Source organism: Anopheles darlingi, chromosome 3 (assembly GCF_943734745.1).
Source record: "Anopheles darlingi chromosome 3, idAnoDarlMG_H_01, whole genome shotgun sequence".
Classification (NCBI taxonomy): domain Eukaryota; kingdom Metazoa; phylum Arthropoda; class Insecta; order Diptera; family Culicidae; genus Anopheles; species Anopheles darlingi.
In genome coordinates, this window is record NC_064875.1 from 5,240,001 (window position 1) to 5,250,918 (window position 10,918).

A 10,918-nucleotide genomic window follows, 5' to 3' on the forward strand; every position below is an offset into this window, starting at 1 on the left:
AACATGCCGGCATGTCAGACCAGTGTACACCATGACCGACGACAGCGAAGCTTAACGTGGAAGCTCGCTAAGCCGTGGCGTGGCTTAAAGGAGCGATAATACCGGGAAAAACTGATTTCAACCTCATCATCGTCATGCGGGATTCCGGCGCGTACCGACAAATCACTCCCGCGCGTGTCTCTGCTGCGTTGTCACACCCTAATTCCATTTCCTTCTTTCTATCTCTACTTCGGCCGATTTTTGTTTTTCGCTCCTTTGCTTTTCCCAAGTTTTTTTCCCCCCGTAGCTCCGTGAAGTGAAAATGAAAATTAAATCGGAATGAGGCACGCGAAGGAAAGTGCGCGCATAAGATCAGCTCCCGGTATCACTTACCTTGGTCGCACGCTCGTGTTTGCTACCGGCCGTGCCACCACCGTTGGGAATTGAGTTCTTTTCCTCTCCGTCGTTCTCCGTTTTCTTCGAATTTTCCAACCGAACTACGGCACACGGTGCACTCCGCAAAAAATCTCCTTCCGTGCGAACTTTGCGAACACTCTCACACCACCACCATCACCACGCGATATGTGTCTGGCTGGCTGGCTGGCTGGCTGGTGTGCGGACACAGTTTTCCACTTCACTTCCTCGACCTCGACGACCGTTTGTAGCGTCGGAACACAGAACGTGCAGTCGTCCGTTACCGCCGACGTGAAGCAGCTTTCTGCTTCAGTGGGAGTCCCCACGCTCCTTTGCCTCTTGCCGCCTCGAGAGGAACTATCGGCACGTGCTTCACACTTGAAACCTTCGTCCTTCTAGTCGAGAAGACTCCACAGAGAGTTTATAGTGTTTTGGATCGAGGGATTTTCGGGAGGGCTCTCGGCAGCACTCTCGGTCTCGGTTTGGTGTTGAACCCGTGTGATGACCGGAGTCAAAGTTCGCTTCTGCGGAAAAATTATTACGTGTTTAACGTGATCCTTGGCCACACTTCGCCGAGTCAGTTGCTTGCTGGTGAGTGTGAGGAGTAATTTTTTAAACAATTTGCTGTCTGTCCTTTCGACTTTATCGAAACAGCGGGAAGCGTTATGCAATGCGCCTTTGCACCAGATGCACGCTTCCTGGTAGAAGCTTTTGCTTCCCTGGGTCCTTGCTAGAATCGTCCCCGTTCTACGCTCCTTTTGGAAAGCGCAACCCACATGCCTTCTGGTGACGTTCAGCACGCCCTTCGCTTGTACACCCGACGTCTGCCGGCGAGTTTGGAAACATTTTTCCGCGTCCCGAACCCAAAAGGGGAGCGTGGTCTGCCGTTAAAAGACAACACACACACACACAGACACAACAGCTGTCTTCTTCAACACCAACCCACCCTCGTCCTTATCGTCCACGGTACCCAACGTTCCGCGTTCCGGGCGTTCCGGGAGGTTATGGCATCAGACACCAAATCACGACCCTTGTTGCCGGTGTCGCGCTGTCGTTTTTCCGGGTCTGTGAGCAGCAGCAACAGCAGCAGCCGGTGAAATGAAAAACATGCTAGCGCGTATTTCCTTTCCCCCCTTTCAAAGCAGCAGCAGCAACGTTTGATAATGTCTGGATTGTTTCTTCCGTTCGCACGGCGGAATGCCAACCGTGTGCTGTGCTGTGACTTTCTTGATGATTATTTGACCCTTTTGTCCCCGTGCGGCCTGGGCATGTCGTTGTCTTGTTCGTGCTTTCGGCTGACTGCACAAACAACAACACCCGGTGGACTGTGTCCTTACTGTTGAGTGAGGTTGACTCGCGTTTTGCCTCGAAGTTGTCGCCCTCGGGCTTGGCTAGCAGCTGTTGGGCAGCTTCGGAGTACAAGGGTCACACAAATCGGTTTTTAAGTTAAGGATAAGGGATTGCACACATTCGTACACACACATTAGATACACTACCGATGTATAGGATTGCACACTAGAACGCGATGATCACTGAGCGGAAAGTCTATCACGCACTCGCCGATATCCTCACGATCGCACCAAGTTGTTGGAAGCACCAGAAGCGGAAGGGTTATTCGTGTGTAATCGCACGCTCCTTATCTACACATACACACATACACAAACACGCGCGCGCGGATTAACACGATATCAGTATAGTCTACAAGGAATTTACGAGGATTGACAATCGGAATGATTTGTGTTCGCGTGAAGCGTAAAAAGTGCGAGATCGATCACGATCACCGGACCGGGTTTCACAACCGTTTCCCTAAATGAAGTGAGCTTCAGCCGCTGGATCACCACCATGTGAGAGATGGGTTTTACAGGGCGGGGCAGAATGTAGAAGGAGGAACAGCTACGGGAACAGAAGAAGTTGACCAACTGGTTGTGGTCGTGGAGCGTCCCATCTCCATCGCTAAACCGATCAACCGCAGAAGGACAGATGGACAGATGGACGGACTAAACTGTGGGACTTTCGACTACTTCTAGAACTTTTACGAGGAGTACTCGATCCTGTGATTGGATCGATTTGTGGTCTATTGGTCTAAGGCCAATGATGATCAAGGATCCCTCTGTGTGTGTGAGTGAGTAAGGGATCCTATCCTGCAGCTTATTCTAATTTTAAAGCGGGGTAAGGACCTAGTTTAGGTGGGTAAGGATACGACGCGTATTCGTAGCACTAACTTCCCCGTTTCGATCTCTCGATCATTCACTCGCACGTACACACGGACACACACACTTTCTCTTGAATTTAAGGATCGAGATCTGGATGTACTGTAAGCTCTGAAGCTGCTGAGCTGCTGACGCTGACCTTCTGTTCTGTCTGGTTCGCTTCGATCCCAGGTCTCTAGGGAGTCGCGCTACTACTCGAGGTGGCGCGAACAGCAGTATGCAGTCTGTCGGGACTCTGCTAAAGGTAGGTCTTGACACGTTGGTACACCGCGATAAACTGGCCTCACTGCGCTCGAACGGTAAACGGTCCCTCCGGTGTCGGTCTCGGTGTCTACCGTCACCACTTCCGACGCTATTGCCGCTGCTGCTCCTGTGTCAGCTTCCCTAACCACTGCACAGTAGACGTCGGCCAGCTCATCCTCGTCGTCATCGTCATCGTCGTCGTCGTAGTCGTCGTCGTACTGTGTCGATTGCACTCGCCGGTGTCCTCATTCGTCTCCACCGCCGACATCCGACCTTCGACCTTCAAAAACGTGCTCCCCAATTGCTGGATTCGACCTAACGCTACACTTCGTTCGTTAGTCCTGGGCGGCTCGTGGCCAGCTCGTGGTTTGTGGAATCGTCGCTGAGTGACCAAGCGTTCGGTGGGGAGCTCGCTTGAACTGGTGGAGCATTTTAAAAATGACGAAAGGAGAAATATAAAATCGATTGAAATTGAAGTCTTTTTAGCATTCAGAACAATGAAAACAAATTCCAATAAATTATCGCAAGTTATTAAAATCTCATCGGTTTTTAAGCAGGATTACTGTAAAATGGGTTTAAACATCACTCACGAACTCAGATGCTGTACCGTTGACCACTCGCTCCAGTAACAGCCGAAGGATGGTTTGGAGCTCGTGGAGCCGAATCCCCAAAAACCTCGCGCTCGAGGACGAAAGCTTCGTTCGTTCGGTTTCCGGTTTCGGTTTCTACGGTCGGGATAAGGATGTCTTCGGAGCGAAGTGTATAGCAGAGCCGTGTAATTATTGCATCCCGACTGTCCCGAAATGGGATTTTCCTATTTCCTAGCGAGCGCAGCCCACCGATGCACCGATGTGCAAGACGCATTCGCGTGCGATGCTTTCGCGTTTCCCGTAGTAGTTCTCTTGGTGTTTTTTTACGAGCCACGACGCGCTGGACGGGCTTCTCCTGTTGGTGCAAGGGACAAAGAAAGGCGTTTCTTTCTTGCGAAATGCAATCGACACAGATGCAAGCAGCGAACCGGAGCTAAGCAGGTCCTTACGATGCTTGTTCCAGCAGGAAAAGGGCTACTTTAAATTGTAATCAGATGAATTAAGCCTTTCTTATTTTTTTAAGACTAACTAGAGATCTTTTTTTATAATTTGGTTTTAAATAGAAATGATCGGAATCAACGAACTAACGAACGTGCTCACTAACGAAAGTTGAAATCATAAACAGAAGTTAGTTTTTGGTAATAAAGTTAATCACGTAGAAAAAATCAAGTTTTCTTCGATCAAGTCAGTGTTTTAGCATAAAAATTATAATTTGCTTTTTGAATACAGAAATCATATAGCAGAAAATGCAACAAGGCAGAAAACGAGGAAACAGTCAACAGGAAACGGAACATAAAGTAATGAAAAATTTAAGTAAAATTGAAAAAAATGAACACATTTTATTTGGATTTGTTAAATGAAGAAAAAGAAACAAAAAACGTTAAAAAGATCTTTCAATAGGATTTATATCAAGATGAAAATGAAAACTGAAATGTAACCAATATTATAAAATAATGACTGCCAAGGACAGCTTAATGAATTTCTTCAAAGAAGGTTAACATAAAAAGGTTAACAAATAGATAACTTCGAGGATAGCTACCGTTGAAATAGCATATGCTTAGACAAAGAAATTGTATCAAGAAAATACCTACGCGCATGAAGGCGGAACTGTAACAACAATTTTTCTCAAACATTTAGTAACTCAAACGCTCCATCGAGTAACGAAACCGATTAGGGCACCGTGCATGGATGTCCCACCTGTCCGCGCACGCCCTTACCGAGTCTCGTCAGCATCGCCAAGGCGCGGCTCGGTTGTTTAAACATTACACCATCGTTTCACACCGTTTACCGGACCTGTTCTCTTCAGTCTTCCCTCATCTCTCCCCCATCGTAATGACCAGTTCTTTTCTGCGATAACTTTGTACCAACTTAATCACGAACCCAAGTAGTACGAAACGAGCAATTAAAGTGCTTCAGTGTCCCTTTCCTTGGCACAAAGGAGGCGCACATTCGCCCAGCACAAGGCGCATGCAGCATTTCCCCTGGCTCCTCCTGGCTCCTCCTGTCAGTGCTGGTGGCTCTGGTGTTTGATGAGGCGCTAGCATCCGGCAACCCCATTCGTCCGCCCAATCCACTTCCTTAATCCTGCATCCCATCGATGCCTGGCCAACGGTGTATGTAACCTGGCGAGGCCAGGACCTGCGCAATGTTCGTTCGCTTGACGTTCGCTATCTCGGACCATTTGGCGATGGCTCCAATCGTTCCCTTCCCGCTACCCTGACTCCCTTCCTTCCACACGGTTAACTCCCTACAACGGTTTGTTTGTTGTTGTTTCTAGTTGCTGAAGCCACCGAACAGAACCGAGCGTCGGTTTCAGGTCGGATCCCGATTGCAATCTCGTCCTGCAACGCGTCACGCCCGGACGCGATGTGATGTCACTCGCATGCGTGTCGCGGCCCCGTTTTGTTGCTGCAACAGCAGCTTGTTGCGCCTTCGTTGCCCATAAACGGCAACGAAGAGTGTCCTGTTTCATTTGGCATCACGAGGCTAGAAATGTATTTATAACATGCACATACCGCAGACACACATACACGAGAGTCGTGGCAGTCAAGGCACCTATTCATATTCATATATTTCATTTCTGTCGCTTTTTCGTATCTACTTCATCTTTAGGCCACCAATTCGCCACGACCGTCGGTCGGCCGAGTGTCCTCGAGATGACACATTTTAAAGGGTTGCTTTTGCTCTTTTGGAGACTCTGAGAGGCGTCCATTCCAGCGGTTCCGGCTAGCTCGGTCTGCTTCGGGGCTTACGATAAGGTGCAATCGCGGACCAGACATGAAAAAGGTGGTTTGCCAGGATTTTCCGGGGCTTTTGCGTTTGATTTACCGTTTGACTTCGCTTATGTTTCATGGTTTCGTTTTGCATTCTCGCTTACATCATTTGTAAGCGAGTTACGGGATGCGACTGTTTGCAAAGTTATTTATTGGTTTAATGATTTTATTGGTCGATAGAAAGGTGTTTTTATTTTTGACAATTGTTCGACAAATGGCGCTATAAAGATTATCAAAACGAGCTCTCAGCTAAGCAGTGAACATCTTAAACCGTTTGCAAATTCTTTAATTTATCGCTCTTTGCACCGGTTACTATGACCTCACTGCATCAAGCGAAAATTCCTACCCTTCATCACAGTCACAGTGACAGCTGTTGTCGGTTTGCTGGCTCTGACGGAAGGAAATGTCAAATTAACGGACCGCAAACACCCCATTTTCCACTTTTTGGCCGATGCCCAATTGAACCCAAATCGATTGCAAATTGGGTCACGTAGCGTAATGGCAGTGATTCAATTATTTAATATAAATTTAATGACACCCAAACTCCCCGTTTCACCCCACCTTCCAATTGACAGGCCTCATGGCCATCGCGCTTCCGACGTGTCCATGCATTCAGATCCTTGCGAGCGTGACACTCTCGGCGTGCGCTCGCCCATCAACAGTAGCATCATCATCTGCTCATCGATTCGGGGCCGCTCGAATGAATATTAAATGATGATGAATTGCTTTCCCTTCCCTTCGGCCCTTCGTCCCACCCAGGATTGAAGGCATGGTGGTCACTTTGCGGCCAAGGCCATAATACAGCACACCACCTTCTGGCCTGGGCAACACGTTCTCATGGTCTGGAGTGGTGGGAGTTTTTGCCTCCCTTTTATCCTTCGCTGCACGATAAACACGGACACTTCCTTTCTCCACTTCACGCACACACACACACACACACATGTGCGAGACCGGACATTCGGTTCGGTTCGGGTTCATCGCTCATTTCCGGTGCCGGTGGTCAATTTTTCCCGATTTTCCGACCACCACCTGGCATCTGGCCTGGCAAGCGCAACAATGGCCGGGCGTGATAATTCTCTGCATGGCAAATTTGCACGAACGACGAGCGACGAGGTACGCGCAGACGAAGTTAATTAAATTACCCACCCCGCTAATTACCACCACCACCACTACCATCATGGCGACTAGCGGCACGCTTTATCGATTCCCGGTTTCCGGTTCACATTTCCGCTCAATTCAATTGTATCTGAGGTATTTGGGTTTGGCTCGATGGATAATTGGAAGCGAGCAATTTATGGAAAGAATGTTCGACTGTCGGTGCCCCGAAGGTAGGCAACATTCCGGCCTTTTACAGGAGTCGTTTCAAATGTAAGAAAATTGTGGAATCGATTCCTTCGTCATCTCACTAACTCGAACCACGGCCTTAAATTCGGAGATAAAGTCTCGAGCAGCCTTATTCGAACGCAAGCTTAAGGCCGAACGAAATGGAGGCTCAAAAGGACCTTTTTCGTTGAACAGGAAGAGAAGAGAAAGAGAGAAAGAGAATGAAGAGCGGAACTCAAAATTACTTTTACCAATTGGCGCAATTTATTCGCCCGCGGCTTTCGATTTCCTTTTTGCGCTCCGTGAGCGGCTTGTTCGAAGGGGCCTCGGATTTGCTTTTGCGGCATCCACCACCAGGCGACTCCATTTCAATCGCAGCTTCCACCCCACCCCGAGGTAAGTTGGGAGGCAGAAGTTAAAGGGCAAATTATTGTTATTACAGCGGTGATGTTTGATTTGATTCCGGCTCAATCGTACACGCGATCGTTCCGCGAACTTTGAACCGGACGTGGGGCGTAAGGCCGAAAGATCGGTGGAAAAGCTGCTTTTTCTGCGTAGAAAACGTGCCACGGTGGGCCGTAGTTTTGGCTCACGGATAACGGGCAAGTTGAGCGTGATGCCGTGGTGCCTCGTTAAAATGCCATGACGGCCCCGGCAGGGGATTCTCTGACTAAATCCTTTCCTGGAAATCTTTTCACTTTTCCGTCGCGTTAAAACAGATCTTTTTTCAACAAGTGCGGCGCTTTTCTGGGGAAACTTTTTCCCCGTGAAAGATTTTTATTTCGCGGGGTTCTACTACTCCCCCCACAATAACTTACCTGCCAGACCTCTAATCCTCGCTTTTTCGTAGTTCTTTTTGCTCTCGAACGCGCCCTCGGACACCCTCAACAACACCAGCACTCAACTGTTTTGGCTCGCGGTGTAACGTGAAACTTTAACAAATATTATTAAAAACTTTCATCCCTCGCCACAAAAACTGCTCTACGCGGCACTTTCTTTGGTTCTAGGCGAACACACGAGGGTTGCCATCAAAAGTCAAAGGGAAATCCGGACATCGAGCTGCCAGCTCTCGCACCCCCCACCGTTCGCATCGTGGTTCCGCTCGAAGGTTTTCGCGCTAACTTCGTTCCAAGCATCAGATTCAGGGCAAGGAAGGCAAGGGCAAGGGGGACCAGAACTGACACTCCGATCCGTGACAGATGGCATCGCATCCCGGTCCGGTGGATGGTGGAAGTCCGGTGGAAATCGGCGGATAAATTGAAAACTTTTCCGCTAAAACAGGCAGAATATTTTGCAATAATCAGACCCCCTCTCTGATGCTTGCGAGAGATTTCAGGGAATGGGGACGGCAATTGAATCTCAAAAGGAATTCCCTTTAGGAATTGGAAAGATTCGGAAAATGGTTGCAGAAGTTTATTATTTCGGACTTAATCAAGACTATGAGACCAATCAGGGGATGCTTCCCTCTGTCTAATTCGCAGAAAAAGTACTTCAAGCGATTGCATCCATCAAGGCGCATAAAAGGATTTTACAAAATGCCGATCAAAGTTACCTCTGAAGGGATTTCAGCTGGAAATTGAAAATGATTGAACACTTCTCTTAGCTAATAGCTAATGACAATGCATTTCAATGCAATCGATGATGTGATGATGAATTTCAAGCCTTTCTTTTGTACCAACACGCGATTCTACTATCATCAATTCAGCGACAGTTTTGGTTAGAATTTTAAGGAAATTTTATTGTTAAATCGTTCCAAAGCTAAGGGAAGCCGATAAAAAATTATCATTTTTTCCGTCAGATACTGCGTGTGATTTGACGCTCATAAACCATGCGCTGTGGAATGCTGCTTCAGCGATTCAAATCAGCATCAAACAAACTGAAAATGAAAATGTTCCAAAACTTCCTCCGGAAAAGAATGTGTACGGATTCTGTGCTGGCTCAGCATCATCCCCAAAAGCCACGAGAAGCCACGTGCAGCATGTAATCCAAGAAAACTCATCACACGCCTTCCTTCCCTACGTCCTGCATCCTCACACAAAAATGACACGAAATGATACGGAAGGGAAAGTTCTACCTTCTCCTCCGGTGCCCGGTTCTGCGTAACGAACTCGTAATTGTACGGCTTTTTGATCATTCACCACTGACGATGGGGATGGGGACGGGGATGACGTTGATGTTGTCACATTTGGCGCGCGGTGGCCAAAAGTTGAACAGAAACCTTTTCCCCGCACAGCTTCGGACATCATTAGGATATCAAGCGTCTCAGTGGTAGCAGCAGCATCCTGGAGACGAGCAGCCATTGAGGTTGTGCTCTACTCCGTGTACCTTCCATAATCTGTACCTCTGGGCGTGACATCGTCCGAGAAGGAGAGGAGCCTGTGAAAGAGTATTTTTGTTGAATAATTTCCCACCCAGACGCCACCCAACGCTCCAAATGGTGGCTCCAAATCCATGAGGAACACATTAGCATGCCACCTTACACGACCCCATCCCGGACGATCCGGGTACGGATCAACGCAAAAAGGTGACAGTGCTGGCACGGCAAGAAGCACCGTAGCAGGCTGTTGCTGGGGTGCGGTGTCGCGTGGTGGAAAACTTTTCCTTCACCACAAAACAACACCCCACGAGCAACCGTTTTGACGAATACGCTTTCTAGTGTGTCTCTTGCTGCTCCTTCTGATGCTGCTGCTGTTGCTACTGTGTGCGTGTTTCGCAAAGAAAAACTTTTATCCAACGCCTCACGCCATTTGCATCGCGAGCAAAAGCCCTCGAGCCTCGCAACTAGAGCGAAGGGGCTGATGAGCGGGGGGCGGTGAAAAACTAAAGAAATTTAAAAATAATAAAAACAGTCCCCTCCATTTTAAAGACTTTGCGCATAATTCTTCCACCGTTCATACCACACCGGAGCGCCGGCACTTTCTGGTGCTGAAGATGTGGCCGCTGTCGCCTTTATGCTCGTTGCTGCCACACTGTTAGGTCAACAGAATCGCATCCACTTCGCCCAGGCCCAGGAGTAAGTGCTTAAGGGGGTAAGTGGCTTGCAAAGCATTAGCCATTAAGGTATGAGAACGTCTTTAGGAGCATCTTGAATAGGAGCAATGTAAACAAGACGTGCATTAACACACACACACACACACACACACACACGATGAGCCACTTAAAGGGAAGGGCTTTCGCGAGATGAGCATCCTGATGATGATGCGGATGAAGAAGGATCAAGCCGCTGCATACTTTTGAACGAGCTGCAACAAAGTTGCTCCAACGATCGTACTCGCATAATTCGCAGAATGCATTACGAGGGTTGCGCTTTTCGAGTGTGCAACTTCAATCGATGGAACTCCCGGTAGAAAGCTAATCACTCAAAAGCTCATCACTGAACGGCCACAAACATGCATCACAATCCAACATGTGCGCACAACATATCAAAAATCGTATGAAACTATTGCTTTCCTAATGCTTCTCTACTTCTGTGAAGTAAACGCGAATAGTTTCCATCCAATTCTAAGCCCACGAACACACGAACACGAACGAGGGGATTGTGACGGGAAATTTGCACAATTTGCACCCCGGGGACCGCATATGAATCCGAAATTAAAATGTTCCAAATTGGAAACTCGTTGCTGGCCCGCTGGATGACTACCGATGATAGACGACGGGTTCCGTGGGTTCCGTGTTCCGTTGCAGCCCTTCGAAGGCCAACTTTGCGTTGGCCGGTTGACCACATCCCACTCCCATCCCCTCTTGGTACAAGCCACATTTTCATGTTTAACTTTCCCGGCTGCCGCCTGTCAGCACGCAGTCGACGGCACTAGTCGAGCAAGCTTCCGGCATTCAGGTTTTCGACAAGAGGTCCTGCGTGGTCCAAACCTGGGGGGGGGGACCGGGT